General features: G+C 36.4%; 1 protein-coding gene across 1 annotated transcript in view; it reads left to right on the top strand.

Moving 5' to 3' along the window:
- LOC119051282 (phosphatase and actin regulator 1-like) overlaps positions 1–26,505 on the top strand; it is a 73,558-nt gene that overhangs the window by 8,776 nt on the left and 38,277 nt on the right. The gene's annotated exons all lie outside the window — the stretch shown is intronic.

Consider the following 26,505-nt stretch of genomic DNA (forward strand, 5'->3'; position numbering starts at 1 on the left):
ACCACTTTATGCTAGTCAGGATAGCCATTATAAACAAATCAACAAACAAGTGTTGGAGAGGATGTGGAGAAAAAGAAACCCTAGTCCACTGTTGGTGGGATTGCAGACTAGTGCAGCCAGTCTGGAAAACAGTATCGAATTTCCTCAAAATACTAAAAATGAAACTGCCTTTTGATCCACCAATTCCACTGCTGAGATTATATCCTAAGAGACCTGAAACATCAATCCAAAAGAACCTATGCACCCCAGTGTTCAGCAACACAATTTACAATAGCCAAGTGCTGGAAGCAGCCTAAGTGCCCATCAGCAAATAAGTGAATCAAAAAACCACAGTAGATTTACACAATGGAATACTACACAGCAAAGAGAAAGGACCTCCTACATTTAGTGACAGTATGGATGGAACTGGAGAGCATTATGCTAAGTGAAAGAAGCCAGGCAGTGAGGGATAAATACCACATGATCTCACCTTTAACTGGAACCTAATCGACAACAACAAAAAAGCAAACAAAATATAACCAGAGACATTGAAATTAAGAACAATCTAACAATAGGCAGAGGGGAGGAGGAGGAGACAATGGGATAAAGGGTTTTCAGGAACCACTATAAAGGACACATGGACAAACCAAGAGGGAGGGTGGAAGCAAGGGAGGGAGGTGGGTTTGGCTGGGGCTGGGGAAATGGTGGGGGAAAATGCAGACAACTGTAATTGGAGAACAATAAAATAATTTTAAAAAAATGACACTCACTTATTGTAAAGTAAACATTGTTTTACTACATGTGAAGTGGACCATAGAGATTTCTGTATCTTCTCACTATGCATCACTATTTAATAAAGTTCTTTGTGAAAAAGAAAATCACAATGAAATATCACCTCACACCTGTCACAATTGATATCACAAGCAATCAACAAACAAGTGCTGGCAAGGATATAGAGAAAGGGGAACCCTTGTGTACAGTTTGGTGGGAATGCAGGCTAGTGCAGCCACTGTGGAAAGCTGTATGGAGATACCTCTAAATATTAAAGATAAAACTCTCTTTTTTCTCTTTAAAAAAATTTTAATCCTCATCGAAAGATGTGTTTATTGATTTTAGAGAAAGAGGAAGGGAGAGAGAGAGAGAAACATCAATGTGCGAAGGAACATTGATCGGTTGACTCCTGTACAATCCCACAGCCTAAGTATGTGCCCTGATTGGGAACAAAATCAGCAATCTTTTTGGTGTGTGTGATGATGCTCTCACCAACTGAGCCACCCAGCCAGGGCCTATGTATCATTTTTCAATTAATTGAGGGTAAAAGTAAACTGGGGTGATATTAACTGTTCGGAAAAATTTAAAAAATCAACCCCATACAATTATTTTAATTTTTTAATACTTTCAGTCTCTTTCATACACATTCACATTTTACAAAGTTGTGACTATGACATATGAAAAATTGGTGGTGAGAAGAAAATCTCTTCTCTGACTGGCTACAGAATGTCATAGTGTTTTAGGCTTGAACTTCAAAGCAGCACCAGATCCGAATTCAAACCATGATTTCCCCTTTTTAGCCTGTGACATTAGGCAAGTTATTTCATTTCTCTTTGCTTCACTTTTCCCTTTGGAATGCAAATTATAATAAAAAGGGTTCTTAACCCAAAGAGTTATTTTGAGAATAAAATGAAACAAAACAGTATTTCACAAACTACAGTACAATTTATGATTATTCACGTAATACATGATGAACTCTTTTATATTAATAATGTATTTGTGTCATTGTGTTTTAGAAAACATATAAACAAAAACATTAATTGATATAACTAGATTTGATACTTACAGGCTACTGCTTAGAACAAGGGGAAAAATAGGTTGACAAAAGTCCTTCTAAGGAAAGACATTAAGTAAATAATAATGCAGATGACAGATGCAGCAAAATTCATAAAATGATACAGGAATAACTGAAGTGTGGAAACTGATAAATATAAAACACGTAACAAAATGTTATGTATACAATATACGTTTAATAAATGTTAGCTCTTATGGTAATTATATTTTAATTTTGTTAAGCCTCAGAGGAAAATGGCAGGGCTCAGCTTCCCTGACAGACACTCACCCAACCCCTGTCCCATCTCTCCTTTGCTGCAATTTATCCCTAATTCAAATGTCTAAGAGCAGCAATTTTCAACCGATGTGCCACAGCAATTTTTGAAACATGCCACACCTGACTATTCGGTCAGGGCCACTGACCTTTTTGCCCTAAGACTGTCAAATTTTTAAAAATGAAAAGTCAAAACACCAATAGCTGTTCAGTGTGAATGGATCAAAACTATACCTATTTTTCTGCCATATCAGCCAAAAAAATTTTTTTCTGGTGCACTGCAGAATTTTAAAATTAGTTTATGTGTGTCATGAGATAAAAAAAAGTTTGAAAATCTATGGTCTAGACCCTTGGAAATGTGAGATAGTTTTAGCACACAGGAATGAGAAAAAGCAACAAAACTTTGATTTTTTAAATATAAATGCTCACAAATCCCAAAAGAACTTTTTTATCATTCTGATGCTGGAAATTTTCTTTTTTAAACTCTTAAAACTTCAGCTAAACTGTACTGATTTTTTCTGAATTTACAACAAATTCTATTTTATCAGAATATAACTTCCTTATAGTAATTTCAGTATGTCAGTATATTTACCTAGCAAAGATGAAACAGATTTGGGAGAACTCACTTTAAATCATATTTCTCTTCATTTTATAAAAAAATTTTGATTCCCTAAGAAAGACATGGTAGTGTGAAGAAAGTGACATCAGAAATACCTGGAAGATAATTCTAACCCAGACATTAAGCTGCCATGTGACTTGGCTATGCAAATGACTGAACCTCTCTAAGCCTTTGTTTGTCTATTTGCAAAATGACAACATGTGCAGTATTATTATTATAAGGGTAAGGTGACATAAAGTAATAAATTTAGATTAGTAGAGTCTCAATAAATCCTAAAGAATAATAAATTGCCACAATGAGGAAAGAAAAAAAACATTCATTGAGTAACTGTTCTTTGTCTTCAGGAAGCTCAGACAACCTAATACAACAAAAAAGTGTTCAAATAGAAGCAGAAAAAGGACCTACCATATTTTTCAGACTATAAGATGCACCCCCAAATTTGGGGGGAAATAAGGGAGCATCTTATAGTACGAATGTAGCTTGCCTGGCTTGCCGTGGGTGGGGGGCAGCGGTGGAGCGGGGTCACAGGTTATTAAATATTTTACCACATTTTTTTCTTCCAAAATTGTTTTCTTATTTTCCTCCTCTAAAACCTAGGTGTATCTTATGGTTCTAAAAATACAGTAAAAGTGGAAAAAAGGATTTCAGAGAATTTTTCATAGAAGAGTTGATGCGTAAGCTTCATCCTGGAGTTGGAACACAATTAATAGTGGGGCATTCCTTGTGGGTAAAGCTAGCAGAGGATGTATATGTCTCTCTGTAAGCAACTCAATATAACTGGATCATAAAGTACAAGAAAGTTAAGGCAATACCTAAGGCTGCAGAAAAAAATGAGTTCAAGGAAAGGGACCTTGAGCACCAGACTAAAAGTGAGTGAACAAACAAAACAGAAACAGACTCATAGATCCTGAGAATAATGGTTGCCAGGTGGGCTAGGGGGAACGAGGGTTGGGGGACTGGATAAAAAAGATAAAGTGATGAAGATGTATAGACTGTTAGTTATAAAGTGGTCACAGGGATGTAAAGTACAGCATAGTGAATATGGTAAAAAATAAATATTGTAGTAACTATGTATTGTGCCAGGTGAGTATTATATCCCAAGAATCCTAAAACATCAATTTCAAAGAACCTATGCACCACAATGTTCATAGCAGCACAACTTACAATAGCCAAGAGTTGGAAGCAACCTAGGTGCCCATCAGTAAATGAATGGATCAAAAAATTGTGGTACATATACACAATGGAATTCTATGCAGCAGAGAGAAAGAAGGAGCTCCTACCCTTTGCAACAGCACGGATGGAACTGGAAAGCATTATGCTGAGTGAAATAGGCCAGGCATTGAAAGACAAATACCATATGATCTCACCTTTAACAGGAAGCTAAACAACAAAACAAACAAGCAAACAGAATAAAAACAAAGACACCGAAATAGAGAACAAGTGGGCAGTGACCAGAGGGGAGAGGGAAGGGAATTTAAGGGGGAAAAAGGGGGAGGGATTTTGAGGAACAAGTATGAAAGACACAGGGATGAGGACTGGGGGGGAGGAAATGGGAGGGAGGTGGAAAGCACAAGGCGGGGCGGGGGGCTGGGATGGGAGAAATAGACAAAAAACTGTACTTTAAAAATAACTAAATAAAAAAATCTAAAAGAAAAAAAAGAAAATATCATGGGAAACACTTTGTAAACTGTATGATTGTCTAAACACTATGCTGTACACCTGAAACAAAATACAAAATAATACTGAATGTAAACTGTAACTGAAAAAAAGAATTTCCTATTTACAGAAAACAGAGTATTCAAAGGATTTTTAAAGCTGAAGCTGACCTATTTATTACATGTCAGAAACTCATAATCTACAGCCTTTTCCCAGGTGTATTGATCAGAATCTTTGAGAGTCAGGTGTGGTAATCTGAGTTTTTCTTATCTTTTAAGGAGTTGTTTTGTTTTATTTTTGCAGCTCCTGGATGCTTTGGAGCAAATAGTATGAGGTTTGGAATTTGATACCCATTAACTAGTCTGAATCTTCACTTTTATAGATGAAGAAAATAGACCCCAGAGAGATAAATGAATAAATTGGAAGGAAAAGCCAAGCTTATATGCATTTAAAATTCACTATTTGTTAAGCACTAACCATGTGCTGGGAACTCAAACTCAAAATAAACAAATTCCCTGGCCTCAAGGAGTTAACTGTCTAATATGGAGACAGATAAATAAATCAATAATTTCAGTTTCAAAAGGTAAATGCTGGGAAAATGGGAGTTTTGAAAGAGGAGGGCATCCAATAAGACAAAGATATTCTTGTGTGTGCAGTGTGTGTGTGTATGTTGGGGAAAAAGGTAGGTGTGTTTCCAAATTAGTGTCCAAGAGGTCATGACGATGAATCCGCTTTTAAGTTAGACATGGGTAGGAGGGGGGGAAATGTTCTGGGCAGTATGAAATGGCATGTGATAAGGCATGAAAATATTAGGAGTATATTAAAGGAACTGAATATGTTACAGAATGACAGGTGTATTGTAGATATGGGGAAAGACAAGCAAACAGACTAGAATAGCAGGCAAGGCTTTGTAAGTCCAACTAAGGAATTTCAAATTTGATACTGAAACCACTAAAATACCTAACACAGAGGAGATCTGTTGTCAGATCAGTTTTTATCAAGACCACAAATATAGACAACAGATTGGAATGAGTCAGAGTAGGAGCAAAGAGAACCATTCAGAAGCTAGTGCAGTGACCCCAGCTAGAAGTAAAGACGGCCTGAAAAGGGAATTGACAGGGTGAATTTGTCAAGAGAGAGGGAGCTTTGAAATATTTTTTGTAGACATACTGTGGTATGGTGAATAAACAGAGATGAGAAAGGAGTACTTTGAATAATTCCCAAATGTTTCACTTGGCCAAACTGGATGGATAATGAAACTATTCACCAAAGGAGGAAATAGGATGATAAGATGGAGGGAGGAAAAAGTTCAATTCAGTTTAGAATACACTGAATTTGAAGGCCCTATACAATACCCAAGCATAGATTACCAGTAGGAAATGAGTTTTATAGGTGTAAAGCTTGATATGAGATCTTGGAAAACCATCCAAAATATTCTGATTGCCTTGGTAATTCCTAAAATAATTTCACTAATGTGTTTTTTTAATTAATTTTATTTAGTTATTTTTCAAGTACAGTTTTTTTTGTCTATTTTTCCCATCCCAGCCTCCCCCGCCCCTTGCTCCCCACCTCCCTCCCATTTCCACCCCCCTTAGTTCTCGTCCCTGTGTCCTTCCTATTTGTTCCTCCAAATCCTCCCCCTTTTTCCCCTTAACTTCCCTTCCTTCTCCCCTCTGGTCACTGTCCCCTTGTTCTCTATTTCAGTGTCTTTTTTTTTTCTGCTTGCTTGTTTATTTTGTTGTTTAGCTTCCTGTTAAAGGTGAGATCATATGGTATAAATCTTTCGCCTTTCACTAATGTGTTTTTATCTGCTTCTGAATATGTGGTTCCACTGGGCCTTTAATATTCCTTTCATGTTACTTAAAAGATAGGGAGATTGATGAAAAGTTTTCACTGTAAATACACTCATTTCTCCCTAGCCCTAGTACTTAAAACTAATGGTCCATTTGAAATATTTACATGAGTCAAACATTTGAAGTTACCAAGATTATTTCAAATTCTGGCTTGTTTTGTCATAAGAAACAAAATTCTGAGTTAACATTTATGAGATCATTTAAAGAACCCAAGTTTGTTTTATTTTAAGTCTCAATGCAAATCAGTCACTTTACAGAACTATAGGTTGTCACAGAATGTTGCAAAGGAAAATGAAGAGAGAGAGATTTAGCTATGGCTGGCTAAAAATAGACTTTCCTTTTTTTGTGGGGGGAACCTACACAGTAAGATTTTTCTGTTCCATTTAGTTGATTATGCACTCTTTGGTGATTAAACTTGGTAGATGACAGGTAGAGAAAAACTACTTGGCGTAGCCTAATTTAATCCTTGTATCTGGAAAGCAAAGCCACACTCCAAACATCATACTGCAAGACTGATTTTTATATTAGCTCCATATCCTATGCTAGCTCAATAGTCTGGACATGTATAAAAGTTGCAAAATGAAATGTGAATGAGAAGAGGATTCACATTTATATGCTGGGGCTTGGTATTTATTTTCTAATTTAGGTCCTGGAAAAGAAAGTGTGTGAAGTACTTATTATTGTCCCCATTTTACAGAAGTAGTAATTCATGTTTCCAATAATCAAGTAACTTCCCAAGCTGCACACAGCTATTAGAAATGGAGTCAGAATTACAGTCTTGAACCTCTAGATTCTTCTTACTACATTGTAGTACTGTATTATATTGGCGACTATGGCAGTACTAGGAAAAATGTGTGAACATACATGGCTCATTTATTTCCACACATTCAAAGATAGAATGTCTCAGTATTATAAGATACAATGTGGCAATGGAGTTGATTATGTAATTACTTGCACCTTTAAGCTCATCTGCTTAAAGTAATGTTTTACCTTTACCTCTTTGGGAAACTGTCACAATGAGATGATGGGTCTCTGTCCTTTAAGTTGAATTGGAGGGGTCAGGGTGGGAGGAAGTAATCAGCCTAAGTGCTTATGAGAGCTTCTTATGATACTCATAACTTGTTTTTCCTTCCCACTACCAATATAACACATAACAATTATAGACTATCTGGAAAATATAGACAAAAAACAAAAGTCAACTATATTCATCATCTAAAAACTGGTATTTTCATAACCTGCTAAATATTCTTATACTCTTTTTATATACATGGGCACACATACTCACACACATACATGTTATTTTAACCTAAATCAAGCTCCTCAGATTTATTACCTCTAATTTTTTGTCATAACTTTATAAATTAATAAAAATCTTCAAATGTGGTGGCCATCAATTTTAACCAATATAGAAAATAATCAAACACAGTTTGGGCTGAAAAAGAGGTAAACCATGCTTTATTTTGGCCCGAAGAGTGACTTTGCCAGCTGGGTTAACGGTCCTGGATCTGGTCTACTATTGTTTATGAGGCAGAGTCTCTGAGTAATTGCCCGTGATATTATTGCTACCGTCATGCCATCTGTAGACACAGTAGAACGCAAATAAAATACCTACTGAATCTATATTAGGCAGACCTTTCTCTTAGACACATACATTTAGGAATGTTTGTGTTTTCCTCCTATCTACAACCACAATATGTTTTTATTCTTATTATAACCAGATGCAAGACTTTATTATTACATACCAAAAGCAAGTACCCAGATCTTTTTAGTGTTGCATGGACCAGTAGAATTTCTATAGTAATAAAACATTAGAATCAGAAAGGACTTAATTCAACTGGCTCATTTTACAGATGATAAAACTAAGACGTGAAAGAAAGGAAAAGTAGAATTTTGTTTATTAAATACCTAACATGTACCAGAAGCGATGCATGTTTATTTCATTCAATATCACAAACTAGTGAGTTAGATATATAATTGCCCCCAATTTATTAAAAACCAAAGCTCAGTGGAAACATAATAACTATGAAAAGGTGGAGCCAGAATTCAAACATGAGCCTTTCTGACTCAGCCTTCCCCTAAAACATCCTGCTTTTCTAGAAAGAGATGACATATCTAAACTAAATAGCTAGAAGGAGAAAGGCCAAGAGCTATAATTCCATCACCTATTGCCTCTTCTCATGCTCTTATCTCTGTATTCCATGGTTGAATATGAAACTCAGATGGGATTCAAGCCCATGGTCTTTGCCTCTAAGATCATCTTTCAAGTAACAAGGCCCAGCAATGTGCCACACAAAGACATGTTCAGATTTATATCACCCTTTTGTGTGGAGGTGACTTTGCCCTCAAGTCCCCCCATCCACCATGAATGAAAGTAAACACTACCAAGACATGATCTGCTTGGGGGGAGAGGTGGCCAGTTTCTCAGAGGAAAAAGGCCTCGAGTCCCTTCCTTCAGGGGCTTTTATTGGGTTGTAATACACAGGAATACAGAGCATTAAGGATCAAACAGTAGATAGCATTTCAAAGAAATCTGAGGGCTTAGTCTGAGTCAGTGTCTGTCAGGAAAGGCGTTTGCTACCAGAGACAAGCCTAGTTTCCTGTGGCTCGGCATTCCAGAGGTCGCTCACTCAGCCTTAGTCATGGAGGTTAGTTACAATTCCTGAAACCAGGCAGAGTGGTCCCCAACACTTTTGTACATTGAACATGAATTAAAATGATTAGAACCTTTAGATTTTAAAATATGGCTAATTAATTACACCCACCATGTTGAAAATCAATCACGTAGAAAATACAAAATTCAAATGAATAAGGTTTAACATTACCTGAACTATTGAACAAGATTGGGAAACTGACTTGTATATCTTAATCAGGCATGTTCAACATTTAAATAATAGAAAGCTGTTTGGGTTTATGTCCAACTCAGTTCAACATACAAAGCCTGAAATACAGTTTCCTTTCTGCATCTAGTGTGTTTTAACAGCCAGCCTCCAGCCACTCTGCACAGTATCTACTTTAAGAAGCTGAGAAGAAGGAAGCAATGAACATTTGTTGCCCGCCTACCATTTGTCAAGCTCTGTGTTAGGTGTTTTACATTTGTTATATAATATTTTATCCTCCAAAGGCCCAGTGAAATAGTTGATTTTATGTCTAATTTACAGATAAGAAAACTAAAGATCGGAAAGCTCACGTTTCCCCTAAAATCTAAATAAGCACTAAGCTCAGGAATTATGCCAGGGTTTAATTTAACAGTGACGGCCTTACTTGGACCTGGCCAGTAATAACGGTTTTAAAATAATAAATCTCTATTGAGATTTTTGCCAAAGACTACATGGATTACATGTTTGAATTCTCACAGCAACGCTAAGACATATGCTCTGTGTAAGGCCCGTCTTATAGATGTGATAGATGCACAGGAGATTGGTAACTTGCATGAAATCACATATCTATTAAATATGGATTGTGGATACAAACTCAGGAAGGCTAATTAATCTCAAAGCCTGAGCTGTTAACTTTTATTTCATACTCTTTGAATGGATAATAATGATCCACATTATAACGTTTATATATTCATACAAGGTGAAAATTACAATGTACCTGGTAGACAGAGATAAAGAAAAAAAAAGATACTACTTTCTCACAGTTTTTCTGGATTGTGGAAGGGACTAAAAAACTTTAGTTATAGAGGATGGGCAGAGTTTAGACATGCAAAGAGAGGAGCAAGAGGAAAAGAAAGGTTTTCCTGTGAAAAGATTTGTACTGTCATTTGATAACATTTATGTAATTTTTGTTTGGATCATCTGTCTTTTAAATTTTTTTAATTTATTTTTGGAGGAAGGGAAAGGGAGGGAGAAAGAAAGGGAGAGAAATACCCATGGGACAGAGGAACATGTATCAATGGCTTCTCTCACACACCCTGTCTGGCCACCAAACCTACAACCCAGGCATGTGTCCTGACCAGGGACCAAACCAGTAACATTTTGCTTTGTGGGACAACACAAAATCAGCTGAGCCACAACAGTCAAGGCATGGATCTTCTGTCTTAAAATTCGCTAAATGATTCATCAAACTGGTTAATACAGTGGAACCTCAGTTCTGAAACTTAATTCATTCCAGAAAAGTGTTAGAGAAGCCATTGTTCAAAAACTGAATCTTCTTTGTATGTCACCTGAGAGATACATGATTGATCATACAGATATTGGCATTTTAAAAGGGGTGTTAAGTAGAGAATTGAGCCCCAAAGTTTTGTTAGACAACCAAGATATTTTTTTTCTGTGAACAATTTTGTTGAGAAGCAAATTGTTCAAGAACCAAGACATTCAAGAGTCAAGGTTTGACTGTATTTGGATTTTCTGATAAACATAGATGGCATCTAAGCATTCATGGTTGATGTTCTGAGTCCACTGAGAGCCAATTTGCATTACTGATCTAGTGCTGCATATCACATTACCCCAAAATTAGTGGCTTAAAACAGCTAGTATTATCTTGCAGTTTCTGTATGTAAGGAATCAGAGAGCGTCTTGCCTGGGTGGTCCTGGCTCAGAGTCTGAGGTGGAAGTTCAAGACTGCAGTCATCCAAATGCTTGACTGGGACTTCCAAGGTGGCTCACACACATGGTGCTAAGCAGGAAGTCTCAGTTCCTTGACACATGACCCTCTCCTTAGGCTTTTTGGGTGTTGTGATGTCATTGCAGATGGCTTCCGCCAGAACAGGAGACAAAAAGAGAAAGAAAGGCAGAAGTCAGAATGTATTTTATGACCTAGCTTTGAAAGTGACACATCATCATTTGTACCATATTCTACTAGTCACAGAGACCAACCCTGATTCAGCATGGGAGGAGACTTTACAAAGGCATAAATAAAAAGAGTTGGGGACCATTGCAGGACATCCTGGAAGCTGGCTATAACCATACACAAGTTTTTATGGGAGCAGAAAAATTTTTAAGGAAATCGAGAATATGGCTATTATATTTGAACATTTCTTGTTAATATATTTCATACCTTTGTGGGGTTTTTATATTAGGCACAATTTTACACAAATCAAAATGTAGTCCAACTGGGGGAAAAGTCACTATGCCAATTTTGGGTTAGCTATTAAATGGTCTTACATTCATCTTTATTCAGGCATCAATTCAAGGAAAGATAGATATTCAAGCCTTAAAGGAAGAATCAGAGCAAAGTAAATGTTAGATACATATTGTTACAGGAAAGAGGTGGCCAGAGTGCCCAGGCATGGAGCCCTCTCTTCAGTAAGCTACCATCTTTGCAGTATGACTGCACACATTGTGGACCTTCCAATTCCACTAATTTTATTCACAAAGACTATGATGTGAATGGTGCACCCCTGAAGGAGCACAAAATGAAAAATCTAAATTAAGCCAGGAGGGATCCTGTGGAGCTGAATACCAGGGAACAATGGTAAAAGCAAGACAGTCATCCCCTCTCCTTTGTTGACCCCATAAAATTAGTGAGATAGGAGAAAAAATTAATATCAGAAATGTATACAGTGGACAGCTCCTTTAATGACAAATTTACGCAGAGAACACTAAAATGTACCAATAACAATTCCTCAAAGTCTAGGTTCTCTAGCAAAGTAGGCATATATATAGAAAAGAAAAATGTTGCAGTGGCTACACACTAAATTTAGTTGCAATAAAATGTTCAAAGCCTCTGCAGTATATATTTTTAAACCTATTTTAGATATGCAAGTTACCACTGCAATTTTATTGGATTGATATTGTAGTTAGTAGTCATCCTCATCATTTACATTTTGTGTTTTCTACATGAATGATTTTCAAAACATCACTGCAATTAATGACATCTTACTCAGTTTAATTTTGAGGTATAAAGGTTCTTATATTTTTAACTCAGATATGCAAAACACTGACATACATAATTAATTTATCTGCATAGCCAACATTCTTAATCTCTTTGACTCTGTACTCCACTCTCTCCAGCATTCCAATACTTAGTTCATGTTCATGGCTCATACATATAAGTTCTTTGGTTTCTATATTTTTTTTAGGTTTTATTTATTTATCTTTAGAGGGGAAGGGAAGGAGAGAGGGAGAGAAACATCAATGTACGGTTGCCTTTCGTGCATCCCCTACTGGGAACTGGCCTGCAACCCAGGCATGTGCCCTGACTGGGAATCGAACTGTGATTGTCTGGTTCAGAGGCCCGAGCTCAATCCACTGAGCTACACCAGCCAGGGCTTGGCTTCTATATTTCTTATACTATTCTTAACCTTCCCCTGTCTATTTTGTTACTACCATTTGTTTCTTATTCCTTGTAGCTTTCCCCTCATTCTCCCCTTCTCCCTCCCTGCTGATAACCCTCTATGTGACCTCCATTTCTGTGATTCAATTCCTGTTCTAGTTGTTTGCATAGTTTGTTTTTGTTTGTTTATTCGTTTAAGTTCAGTTGTTGATAGTTGTGAGTTTATTGTCATTTTACTGTCATAGTTTTGATATTCTTCTTTCTCTTAGATAAGTCCCTTTAACATTTCATATAATAAGGGCTTGGTGATGATGAACTCCTTTAACTTGACCTTATCTGAGAAGCACTTTACCTGCCCTTCCATTCTAAATGATAGTTTTGCTGGATAGAGTCATCTTGGATGTAGGTCCTTGCCTTTCATGACTTTGAATACTTCTTTCCAGCCCCTTCTTGCCTGCTAGGTTTCTTTTGAGAAATCAGTTGATAGTCTTATGGGAACTCCTTCGTAGGTAACTCTTTCCTTTTCTCTCAATGCTTTGAAGATTCTTTCCTTATGTTTCATCTTGTGTAATTCAATTATGATGTGTCTTGATGTGTTTCTCCTTGCATCCAACTTCTTTGGGACTCTCTGAGCTTCCTGGACTTGCATGCTAATTTCCTTCACCAGATTGGGGAATTTTTTTATCATTCATTTTTCAAATATGTTTTCAATTTGTTGCTCTTCCTCTTCTCTTTTTGGCATTCTTATGATTCCAATGTTGAGATGTTTAAAGTTGTCCTGAAGGTTCCTAAGCCTCTCCTCATTTTTTTGGAATTCTTGCTTCTTCATTCTGTTCTGGTTGAATGTTTATTTCTTCCTTTTGTTCCAAATCATTGATTCGAGTCCTGGTTTCCTTCCCTTCACTGTTGCTTCCTTGTAAATTTTTCTTTATTTTACTTTGAACAGCCTTCACTTCCTTCGTTATTTTGCAACTGTACTCAATCATTTCTATAAGCATCCTGGCCACCAATTTTTTAACCCTGCATCTGATAGGTTGGTGATCTCCTTGTCACTTAGTTCTTTTTCTGGAGTTTTAATCTGTTCTTTCATTTGGGCCATATTTCTTTGTCTCAGAGCCTTACATATTGACCAGGATGAGACAGCCCACTTTGCTGCATTGTGGTGCTGTATGTGGGGGAGAGGCCAGAGAGGGAACAATGCCACTCACTTGGCTCTGACCCCACTTTCAATCAGTTTCCCCACTTTCCACGAGCAGATTGTGTACTTTCAGGTGCTGCCCTGATGCTGGTCCCCAGGTGGGTGGGCTTTCGTATGTTCTGGGATCCCATGAGCCCCTCTAATGGACTCTCAGTGAGCCTGGGAGTTTCTCCCACTGCCAGTGCCACAACCACCACAGCTTTCTACAGCGAGAGGTTTTGAGGCTTCAGTTTCCTTCACTGGAACCCTGGGTTGCATGGTCTGTTTCACTCCCAGTTGTTCCTTATGGATTATCTGCACTGGAATCCCGGCCAGTTGCCACCTTATCATGCGTCAAATGTTTCTTCTTTTACTCCTTGGTTGTTAGACTCCCATACAGTCCAATTTTCTGGGAGTTCTGGTTGTTTTTAAATTGATTGTTACCCTTCTTTTGGTTGTGCAAAGAAATGAAGTATATATCCACCTATACCTCTGTCTTAGCCAGAAGCCCCTAATTGTTTTATTGTATTTTTTCTTTGTGTGTGTGTTTTTGTTTTAGGTTTTGTTGTTGTTAGTTGTTTGTTTTTGAACTTGGCTCTTTATCTGAAATATTTTACTAGGCATTTCTCAAGAATAAGGATAGGACAGTCTTTTCTTATCCTTATCAGCACAGTTGATAACTGCAGTAAATTTAACATTGATGCTTTATTTTTTAAAGATTTTATTTATTAATTTTTTAAAGAAAGGAAGGTAAAGAGAAAGAGAGGGAGAGAAACATCAATGTGTGGTTGCCTCTGGAGCACTCCTAATGGGGACGTGGCCCAGAACCCAGGCATGGGAATGTGCCCTGACTGGGAATCGAACTGGCAACCCATTGGTTTGCAGGCCAGCACTCAGTCCACTGACCCATACCAGCCAGGGCAACATTGACACTTTAATGTGCTCTTAGAATTTCACTTTTTTTCAAGTAATCCAAGAAGGTCATTTACTGTACTTTTTCCCCTGTAGGTAAGGATCCAGTCTAAGGTCCGTTCAATCTGAAAACAGGGTTCAGTACAGAGTCTCATCTAGGGTCAGATATCTTTTCCTTTCTCTTACCTGTAAATTTCAAGAGGCTTAATTTCTCTTTTAGAACACTGACATTTTTTTAAGAGTATAGTTTCTCCTTCCTTGTTTTAATAAACCATTCTTACTTTTGATGTTGTCTCATGTGTTTTTTCCCTCATAGTTTGACTTAGGTTGTGCATTCTAACCTGGAATATCCCAAAGCTGAATTTTAACATCATAGAATTACCCTTATCATCAGAATATCCACCTAGAGTTAGGATCCATTGTTGATTCTTGCTTGATTTTAACCAAGTTGAATGCAAAACAATGATTTTGTAACTCCAGCATGCCCCTGCCCTGAGTGACCAGCCCCAGGCATTCTACTGTAGGCAAGAGTCTGCCTCTCTCCTACATGTACTTAGTTAGATATTTATCCATTTCTTATCAGTTTTATGCATTTATTACTTATTCTGAAAATCACAAACACCTATTACTCATTGTGTATGATTTATTAGGGGACTTAATTGCTTTTTTGCTCCAATTGTCCCAGATTTGGGACAAATAAACCCCTTCCAGCTAGCTCCTGTATTCTTGTCACATGCCCCCTTTTGGGAGAAATAAAATGCTGCCTTGTTTCTGGCATAACAAGGAGCCCACTGTCATCAGTTTTTAAATTTATTCCTCATATATACATTTCCAATCTAATTATTTGTTATTATTAATGCAGCACAGAATGGTGGGAGAAGAATATACAAAAAAAGCAAGGTTACAAGTGATAAATATGATGATAGCCTAGAAATAAAGCCGAGACAGAAAAAAATTTACAGAATTTTAGCATAGTGCAATGGGTACATTTACAAATAAAACTGTGACATAATTTTTACACACAAAGATACAGGGGTGGGCAAAAGTAGGTTAGAGTTGTAATACAAATAAATACAATAATAATAAAAATAGGACAAGAATAAACTGTGTTCATGTAATCACAATTGTAAACCTTTTGCCCATCCCTGTATCTTTGCTTACAAAAATTCTGTAACATTTTTACTTGAAATGTGCAAGTAATCATAACTGCAAAATTTTATTAAAGTAAGCATAATATATTTTTTATTTAGTGGTAAAGAACATATGTAGAGTGGCATGAACTGTTGCAGACCCTGTCCAGCAGAGTCTGCCTGTTGTGGTTTACCGCGAGAATCAATGGACAGGCAACAACAACCCTATGTGGAAAAAGGGAACAGGCATGACTACTCTCCCAAGGGAGAGTGCCTATGGTGCCTCGGTCACTCCCTCAAGAGGGGAGCGCCCCAACGCTTGCCTAGACAGGCTTTTATTGTTTTCCTGGGGTCTTACATCATAGATAGATTTATTATCTATCACATAGAATATTATTGTCAACATTCTAGGTACAATCAAGGAAATAAAAATAACATGCAAAGGGGAATGACAATGAGCTCATTAGCTCTGTCCTTGGGAGAACTCATACAGGCTTTGGATATTACCTTGAAGATAGACAATACACATTTGTTGTTTTAGACCAGGGTGATGGATTTTTAGCAAGAGCAAACCATAACAATCTGTATACATTTTCTAGGCCTGATTCCCATGAGAAAACTTGGTTCGAAGATCTGGCTCCTGCCCACCACTTCACATCTGTAGGTTTTCCATACAGAGCTGAGTCACATTTGCCAGGCTAAGACAAACCGGTCCCCTACAATGAACAAATATAAAATGTATAGCTTCATAAAATTTTACAAAACTAATCACCTTTCTAAAAGGTGTAACTACCACTCAGATTAAGATACAGAATATTTACTACATCCTAAATGGATCCTTTGTGCCCCACCTAGACAATATCTCTCTAGTCAAACTTCTAGCGTTGTATATTAGCTTTCCTTTTTCTTAAACATGTAAGTAGGATATATACATATCTATACAATATATATTCTTTAATGTCTGGCTTCTTATGTTCAATATTATGTCTATAAGAAATTATACATGTTGTTGGTTATAGAAATGGTTTCTTCCTTTTTATTTCACTTTGAACAGCCTTCACTTTTTCCTTTATTTTGCTACCGTACTCAATCATTTCTATGAGCATCCTGGTTACTAGTGTTTTTAACTCTGCATCTGCTAGGTTGGCGATCTCCTTGTTGCTTAGTTCTTTTTATGGAGTTTTTATCTGTTCTTTCATTTGGGCTATATCTGTCTCAGAGTCTTCAGTATTCACTAGGGCAGGACAACCCACTTCAACACAGTATGAAGATATTACACTCATTTTTGTGTATTTTTTGTTAATGGTCATTGAGTTTTAAGTTTGAGGTCATTATGAATAAATCTTGTATGGACATGTTGGTTTATGTTATAGAGTTTATGTGTGTTGCTATGTTTATGTATACATTTGTATAAAAAGTTTTCCAAAGGAGTTTTATAAGTTTTCATTTCTACCAGCAATATATGTGGACTTCAATTCCTCCCCATCCTCGCCAATGCTTGGCATTGAATAATTTACAAGTTTTAGCCAGAGTAGTGATGTGTAATTATATCCCACTGTAGTTTTGGTTTTATTTATTAAATTTAATAAATTAATAAATATATTTATGAAGTTGTTGAATTTTAGAGAGAGAGGAAGTGGGGAAAGAGAGAAAAAACATTGGTTTGTTGTTCGAATTATTTATGCACTTGTTAGTTCTCTGTACATATCTGACCAGAAACCAAGCCAGCAACCCTAGTGTATAGGATAATGCTCTAACCAACTGAGCTAGCTGTCCAGGGCTCAGTAAGGTTTTTATTTGAATTTACCTTTAAGTAATGATGCTAAGCATCATTTCTTATGCCTATTTTACATTTGGATACCTACTTTTATGAAGTTAATATTCAAGTTTTTTTCTACATTTTTTTGTACACGAGGTGAGTTGTCTTTCTTTTTATTAGTGTTTTAGAAGTTCTTGATATATTCTGGTTACAAGTCCTTTGTCACATATAAAATTGAAAATATTTTCTCTCATCTATCACTTGCCTTTCCCTCTTCTAGTGTCTAATCCTTTTTAAAGAGTATATGTAGTTTATATTTACTAACTTGTTGAATATATGAGCAAAAAGAAGTTTGGAGTATTTTTATTATCTTTTTAATGGATATAGGATCTACCATGATTACTCCTGTATGATTCCTGAAATTGGTGATACATATATTATCTATTTTTTCTATGACAATCTTGCTAAAGATTAATCACTTTTATTGATTTTTTTGAAGAATTACTTTTTGTTTTATTTATTTTCTTCTATTGTCTTCATGTTTTTGCTTGCTTTGGGTTTATTTTTTATTTTTTCCTATGTTCCTGAGGTAGAAACTTAGATCATTAATTCTTCCTTTTCTTTTCCCTAACAAAGTGCTATAAATTCCCCTATCAGCTCTATTTTGGCTGCATCCCACATATTTTGTTATGTTGCATTTTTTAATGTTTCTTGTTCGTTTGCTTGGAAAATTTGTTTCCAGCCTTTCACTTTTAGTCTGTGATGGTCTTTTGTCCTGAGGTGGGTCTCTTGTAGGCAGCATATGTGTGGGTCATGCTTTCTTATCCATTCAGCTATTCTGTGTCTTTTGATTGGAGTATTTAATCCATTTACGTTTAAGGTTATTATTGATAAGTACTTATTCATAGCCATTTTGGTACCTGTGTTCCTCTCTTTCTCTTTTCCTTCCTTTCCTTAAAGCAGTCCTTTTATTTTTTCTTGTAGAACTGGTTTGGTGGAAGCATATTCTTTTAGACTTCTTTTGTCTTGAAAGCTCTTTATTTGGCCTTCTATCTTGATTGAGAGCCTTGCTGGGTAAAGTAGCCTTGGTTGTAGGCCTCTGGCTCTCATTACTTGGAATATTTCTCACCATTCTCTTCTTGTTTGGAGTGTTTCCATTGAGAAGTCAGTAGCTAACCTTATTGGGGCTCCCTTGTATGTTACTTCTTTTTTCTCCCTTGCTGCTTTTAAGATTCTCTCTTTGTCTTGGAATTTTTCCATTTTAATGATGATGTGTCTTGAAGTGGGCCTCTTTCGGTTCCTCTTGATTGGGACTCTCTGTGATTCCTGGATTTGTGTGACTTTTTCTCTTATCAAATTAGGGAAATTTTCTCTCATTAGTCTTTCAAATATGTTTTCTATCCCTTGTTCTTCTTCTTCTCCTTCTGGTATTCCTATTATTCAAATATTATTACGTTTCATATTGTCTTGCATTTCTCTTAATCCCTCTTCATTCTTTCTGAGCCTCTTTTCTTTTTCCTGGTCTTTCTGTGAGATGTTTTCTACTTTGTCCTCCAACTCGCTAAGCCAATCTTCTGTCTCATTGACTCTACTTTTAATACTTTCTACTGTGTTCTTCAATTCGGAAATTGTATTCTTCATTTCCTCTTATACCTTGCTAATAATTTCCATTTCCTTTTTCATGTTGATATAGTTCGCGGTGAGATCATTGTAGTTCCCCTGTAGTTTCTGGTAGCTCATTGTGAGCTCCTTGAACTTCCTGATCACCAGTGCTTTGAATTCAATATCTGATAGTTGACTTGCCTCTATGTCATCTAACATTCTTTCTGAGGGTTCCTCTTTTTCTTTCATTTAGGGATTGTTTCTTTGTCTTCCCATTGTTTGTGAGACTCTTCTTGTTAGCCTCAGCTCCTTAGATTGATCTGTTCTGACTCCCCAGGCTTATGGTGTGAACTTCTGTAGTGGAATGCCTGTGAATTTCAGTGGTGCAGTCTCTTTCGGTTATTCTGTCGTTCTCTGCTTCCACCTACTCAAATATGCAGCAACTTGTGGCTTCTCTCCTATAGCAGAGTGAAATTTGTCTCTCTGACTCTACTGTTGGGAAGCCTCTTCTATGGGTCCAGCTCTGGTCTTTTTGTATTTTCTTTTTTTTTTTAAGATTTTATTTATTTATCTTTAGAGGGGAAGGGAAGGAGAGAGGGAGAGAAACATCAATGTACGGTTGCCTTTCATGCATCCCCTGCTGGGAACTGGCCTGCAGGGAACCAGCCTGCAACCCAGGTATGTGCCCTGACTGGGAATAGAACTGCGATTGTCTGGTTTGCAGGCCTGCACTCAATCCACTGAGCTACGCCAGCCAGGGCTCTTTTTGTATTTTCAAGTTGTTTGTGTCTCGTCTGGTTCCTCTGTGACCGTCAAGATTTCTGGTCCCTTATTTTCATATATGCTGAGCAAGTGCTGGCTGCCTGGCTTCTCTTTCACCGATTGGACAGGATTCTCTCCCTTGTGTACAAGGAACTGGAATCTGCTCCGTCCTACTCCATCACCATCTTGCCTTTCTCTCCCTGAATTTTTAAATGTTTCATGATGAGTGGAAGTTCTTTAATGACATCAACATGCCTATTCTTTTTTAAAATTTTATTTATTTATCTTTAGAAGGGAAAGGAAGGAGAGAAGGAGAGAAATATCAATGTATGGTTGCTTCTGGTACATCCCCTGCTGGGAACTGGTCCCTGCTGGAAACTGGCCTGCAATCCAGGCATGTGCCCTCACAGGGAATCGAACTGTGATCTTTTGGTTCATAGGCCCGTGCTCAATCCACTCAGCTACACCAGCCAGGGCAACATGCCTATTCTTTTATGCTTAGTACTTTTCATGTCCTTCATAAAACAAACTCATAAAATAGTCTTTTATGAAAAAATCCTTCTAGAAACTTTATTGTTTACCTTTTACATTTAGGTCATTTGGAATTGAATTTTATGTATAGGGTGAAGTAGAAGTTAAGGTTTATTTTATTCCACCATATGGATATTCAAGTGATTAAACATTATTTGTCAAAAAGCCCATCTTTTCCTCATGATAATCTAATGGAACTCTTGTCATAATCAAGTTACTGATTGTATGTGAGCCTATTTTTAATACATTCTCTATTATCTTCCATTGCTCTATTTACCTTACTTTGTTTTTGAATTCTATACTTTATAAATCTTGATATATTCTCCCATAAATCTTCTAGCTATTTTCTTATTTGTCAATATTATCTTGGCTAGTCTGGTTCTTGTGAATTTTCATATACATTTTTGAATCAGCTTGTTAATTTTAAAAAATCCTGCAATTTTCATTGAAATTTCATTAAATCTATGATCAATCTGAAGAGACTGATTACTTTACAATACCATGTCTTTTCATTTATGAACATGAGCATATATGGACCCCATTTCCCTTTTGTTTATGTCTTAATTTTTTCAGGAATTTTTTATAGTTTTTCATGTAGAAATATTGATCATATTTGTTAGATTTATTCATAGGTATTTGATGGTTTTGATGCTATTGTAAATGATCCTTTTTAAATTACATTTAAAAAATTTTGCTAGTATGTAGAAACAAAAGTGATATTTTACATTGCTATTATGTCCAATGATGTTGTAAAACTCATTCATTTTAAATAGCCTGGATTCTTTTTTTTAAAGATTTTATTTATTTATCTTTAGAGGGAAAGAGAAGGAGAGAGGGAGAGAAATATTAATGTATGGTTGCCTCTCATGGGTCCCCTGCTGGAAACTGGCCTACAACCCAGGCATGTGCCCTGACTGGGAATCGAACCACAATCCTTTGGTTCACAGATCTGTGCTCAATCCACCAAGCTATACCAGCCAGGGCTAAATAGCCTGCATTCTTATGGATTCTGTATGTACACAGTCATAATATATATGACTAATCACAATTTTGTTCTTGTTTTTCAAACATTATACCCTTTTAATTTCTTTTACTTATTGACCTGACCAAGATCTCCAATATAACATTGAACACAAGTGTTGAGAATGGACACGGTTAGGAGGTTTTTGAAAATTTAGGTACTTAGGTATCATCCCCTCAAAATTTAATAGGTCCATGTTGGGGCCTGGAAAATTTACACTTTAAATATTCCAAGCGATATTGATATGTGAGTGTGTTACAAATACAATTTGAATAATATTTTTAAAGAATAAGCTTTATTTTTCTAAAGCATTTTCTTGATTAGAATGGAATATTATAGTCTTCCTTCTTCTTCCATTCTTTTTTATGCCAATGGTGTGTGTATAATATATGATTTATTTGAGCGCTCTATTGTGCTGTGTTTCTTTTTTTGGCTCCAGCTCTGGATATAACATGCATGTAAGGGCGTTCAGTATTAAGAAGTTGACTAACTTTAGAAAGAGAAAGGATAAAAGCCCCTGAGTAAAAAATCATGTTTTTAAAAAAGCAGTCTAAAAACCCCTATATTTTGAAGTTGTTGTGATCACAGTTGAATTCAATTTTTCTATACACACACCCACATCTACACATGTACACACACAAATAATCATATGGGTATTGCCTCATGATAGAAACAGCATGAGAAAAAAGAGATCTGAAGGGTTTACCATTACCTAAAGTAGACTTGAATAATGTGAAATTACTTGAAAGAAGTATGTGGATATCATGTGGTTTCCTAAACATTATTAGTTATAAATCAAAGGAACAATGTATTTTCTTAGATTAAGAGACAAGATACCCCATGGACACTGACTGAAAGAGTAGAGACACAAGAATGACTGCAAATATTCATGGAGTATTAGAACTAGGTAGAGTCTTAAAATCTTAAGATAAGTATATGACCCTCACATTTTTATAGCTGAGGTGACTGAGACTTATCCTGGTAGAGATGCCTCATTCAATGCTAATTGATGGTGGTGGCAATACTGATTCCCACCCCAGGGCTCTTCCCTGATATCACACAGCCAGATAGTTTACAATAGGAGTTAATGTATAAGAAAAGAATCCTACTTAATAAAGAATGTGGAAACATTGGGACAAGCCCACAAAGATAAATCCTTCATATAGGATAAAAGGGAGATAGCAAATGAAATGGGACTGATAATTGAAAACAATCCGATTTCACCTATAAGTGGAACCTAATCAACAAAACAAAAAATAAGCAAAATAGAACCAGAGACTTGGAAATAAAGAACAAACTGACAGTGACCACAGGGGAGAGGGTAGGGGGATAATTGGGGAAAGAAGAGGAAGGAACAAGCAAAGGAACACAAATAAAGGACTTATGAACAATGGGGGGATTGACAATGGGATTGGGGCGGTGAGCAATGAGGAAAGAGGCAGGACAACTGTAACCAAACAACAATAAAAACAATTTTTTAAAGCAATCATTAGAAAGAAATAAGAAAGATGGGAGAAAAGAATGGCAACATGAAAAGAGAATAGAAGACATTAGATGAGACAAAAAGGACAGTAAATTAGGAGAGCCCAAAAATGGGAGGTCATGATCAAAAATGAAAATATGATAAAATGTCCTGATTGGTATAGCTCAGTGAATTAAGTGCCAGCCTGCTAATCAAAGGGTCACGAGTTCAGTTACCAGTCAGGCTACATGCCTGGGTTGCAGGCCAGGTCCCCAGTAGGGGGTATGTGAGAGGCAACCACACATTAATGTTTCTCTCCCTCTCTTTCTCCTCTTTTCCCTCTAAAAATAAGTAAATAAAACCTTTTAAAAAATATGATGAAATAATTCAAGAACATGCAGATAGATGTGGCATTTTATGTTATTTTTAAATTATATATATATAATATTATATATATAAAATATATAATATCCTGGCCAGGTGGCTCAGTTGCTTGGAGCATCATTTTGTGCACCAAAATGTGTGTTCAATTTCTGATTAAGGCACATAACTAGGTTGCAGGTTCAATCCCATTTCTCACATAGATCTGTCCATCGTATCTCTTTTTCTCACAAATCAATGAAAACATCCTTAAGTAAAGATTAAAAATTCTCAGTATCTCTATCTAGAATTATATACATAATAAAATAGTCCATAATGAAATCATATAAAAATGCATTTAAACTACTTTGAAGAAAGGTAAACCTAAAGTGGCAGTAGTATTAAGTTCCTAATCCTCTAAAATGTTAAACAAATAAGAAACAGAAATCCAAAGATGTGCTTCTCTATATGAAGATTCATTAATATGTAAAAATCAAAGAAACACATGGGAAGATAAGGTTGGGCATTCCTGTATTCCTTCAAATGACTTTATTTGCTTATTTTAGAGACACATGAATGATGATGAGACACATCATCATTATTTTAGAGACACATAATGATGAATAAATATATAAGGGGTAGGGAATCCCAAACATTTTAAACAATCAAATCACACTGCATTAATTAAAAAAGGGGGATAGTTTATGCAGTATTCAGAATTGTTTGAGTTTATTTCCTTACTATTTCACTTCCTCAAGAGTCTGAACATAAATGTTGCAATCATAATTTTGGTTTGCAGCCTGATTAGCCATGGCTCATTTGATGAGCCAAATACCCCTGTGGTGCCTCCTGGGATAGGAGGCATCCATTTTTAATCTATGTTTAGCAGAGATAAATGGGACATAGTAATGAGGCAAGTCTCATGGAAAAGTGAGTTTAAAACGTGGTTAGTCAACCAAATGTAGATACTTAGCAAATCAATATGCTGGTTAAGGACACAAGTCTTAAAATCAAATAGATATGGATTTGGCCCCCAATTGAGCTATTCATAGCTATCCACTCTTTTCCCCTCTTCTCTGTCTTCTCCTTTCTCTTCTTTCTCACTTTTCTGCCTTCTTTTATTCAAAAAAATAGATTGACCATTTACTATTTACTGGGTTCATGTCGTAGACTAGTGGGCCAGTTATATCACATTCCTGAGAGAGAACATGAAAAGTTTATAGGAAAGAAATTTGTGGCACCAAGATAAAAAATTGACCCAAATAAAAGAACAGATCAAAACTCCAGAAAAAAAATACAACTAAACAATGAAGAGATAACCAACCTATCAAATGCACAGTTCAAAACACTGGTAATCAGGATGCTCATAGAAATGGTTGAGTATGGTCACAAAATAGAGAAAAAAGTGAAGGCTATGGAAAGTGAAATAAAGGAAAGTGTACAGGAAACCAACAGTGATGGAAAGGAAACCAGGACTCAAATCAATGATTTGGACCAGAAGAAAGAAATAAACATTCAACCAGAACCAAATGAAGAAACAAGAATTCCAAATAATGAGGAGAGGCTTAGGGATCTCCAGGACAACTTTAAAAGTTCCAACATCTGAATCATAGGGGTGCCAAAAGGAGGAGAAGAGCAAGAAATTGAAAACTTATTTGAAAAAATAATGAAGAAGAATTTTCCCAATCTGACAAAGGAAATGGACTTCTAGAAAGTCCAGGAAGCTCAGAGAGTCCCAAAGAAGTTGGACCTGAGGAAGCACATACCAAGGAACATCATAATTACATTACCCAAGATGAAAGATTAGGAGAGAATCTTAAAAGTAGCAAGAGAAAAAGAGATAGTTACCTATACAGGAGTTCCTGAATAGGTTTAATGAACATTAAAATGACAACAAACTCACAAGTATCAACAACCAAACCTAAAAAAAAGACAAAGCAAACAAGCAGAATAATAACAGAATCACAGAAGTGGAGATCACATGGGGAAGCCTCCATATGGAGGGGTGGGGAGAATGGGAGAAAAAGTACAGGGAATAAGTAGCATAAATGGTAGTTACAAAATAGACAGGGGAAAGTTAAGAATAGTATAAGAAATGGATAAGCCAGAGAACTTACTGTATGACCCATGAAAATGAACTAAAGGTTGGGGAAAATGAAGGTGGGAGGGGGTTGCAGGGCAGAGGGGAATAAAGGGGGGAAATGGGACAACTGTAATAGTATAGTCAATAAAATATATTGTTAAGTGTAGGAAAAAATAAACTTGTGGTGTGCAACACAAGCAAAGGTACAACTGCAGAAATAAGCCTGGCTTATTAGGACAACTGCAAGCATACTAGAGGTAAATAATAAATAATTTTGGAAAAATAGGTTGAAATCAGATTGTGAAGGGCCTTGAATGCCAGGATAAGCAATTTCAAGTTATCACCGAGAATTGACTAATGATTAGAAATCAAGTGGTTAGAGAATTAGTATAGTACAGAAAGGCCAAAGGAGATTAATTTCAAGAGGGATAGATTACTACATACTTTGAAGAAGCCAAGAAAGAAATGGATTTAACTTTTAGGAGGGTATTCATGACTTTTAAAATAACTTTGATTAGGAGGTGGAGATAGAAACCAGTTGTAACAATGAAAGGAGGGAATTGAGAGTAAAAAAAAAGAAAATTAAGCCTATGAGGCCAAGAGTTCCACAGGAAAGTTAAACAGAAAGGAAAGTACTAACACGGAAGAGATTAAGGAAGAAGTAATGCTAAGGGCAGATACATTCTTCCTAAGATGAAGAGTTACTACCTATATGTGAAGTAAGGGAGCAATGAAAAGAGATGAAGACGCTAGCTTGCAAGGATACAAGATAAGAGTTAGAACTGATAGCTAAAGTGGAGAGGGAAGTCTTGCAGAGTCAGGGCAGCACTTCCTCTTCTGAAACTGAGGGGCTGACTTAACAGGGGTTTCCTTTGTATCAAGGAGGGAATCAAGGTAACATTTGTCTGTGTACTGGAAGTCGACTCTTATTAGAAAGAACATCAGGCCACAAAAAGTCCAAGTGACTGAAACTGCAGAAAGACAAACATAAAAGAGTTTAGCCCATCAATAGCTTCAGTAGAATTATCAAACCAGAACACTTTCTGAGTCCTTCTGCTCTGTGACACGTGAAAGCAGCAGTGCAAACATTCAAAGAAATGTAAAGTGCCCTTAATCTTCACCCCTACTTCAGAAACAGTGTTACAAGGTTGTAAAGACCGCAGGTCCAATCCAAGAACGATTATCTGTGCTCTAAGTCACCAGATAAAGTTTAAGGTTAAATGAATGGGTTTTTATGTAAAGAAACACATCATAGGAGTTAGTGGTTGTGAAAGAGCCATTCAAT

The sequence above is a fragment of the Artibeus jamaicensis genome, unplaced genomic scaffold (genome assembly GCF_021234435.1).
Source record: "Artibeus jamaicensis isolate MK-2021 breed Jamaican fruit bat unplaced genomic scaffold, CSHL_Jam_final contig_482, whole genome shotgun sequence".
Lineage (NCBI taxonomy): Eukaryota > Metazoa > Chordata > Mammalia > Chiroptera > Phyllostomidae > Artibeus > Artibeus jamaicensis.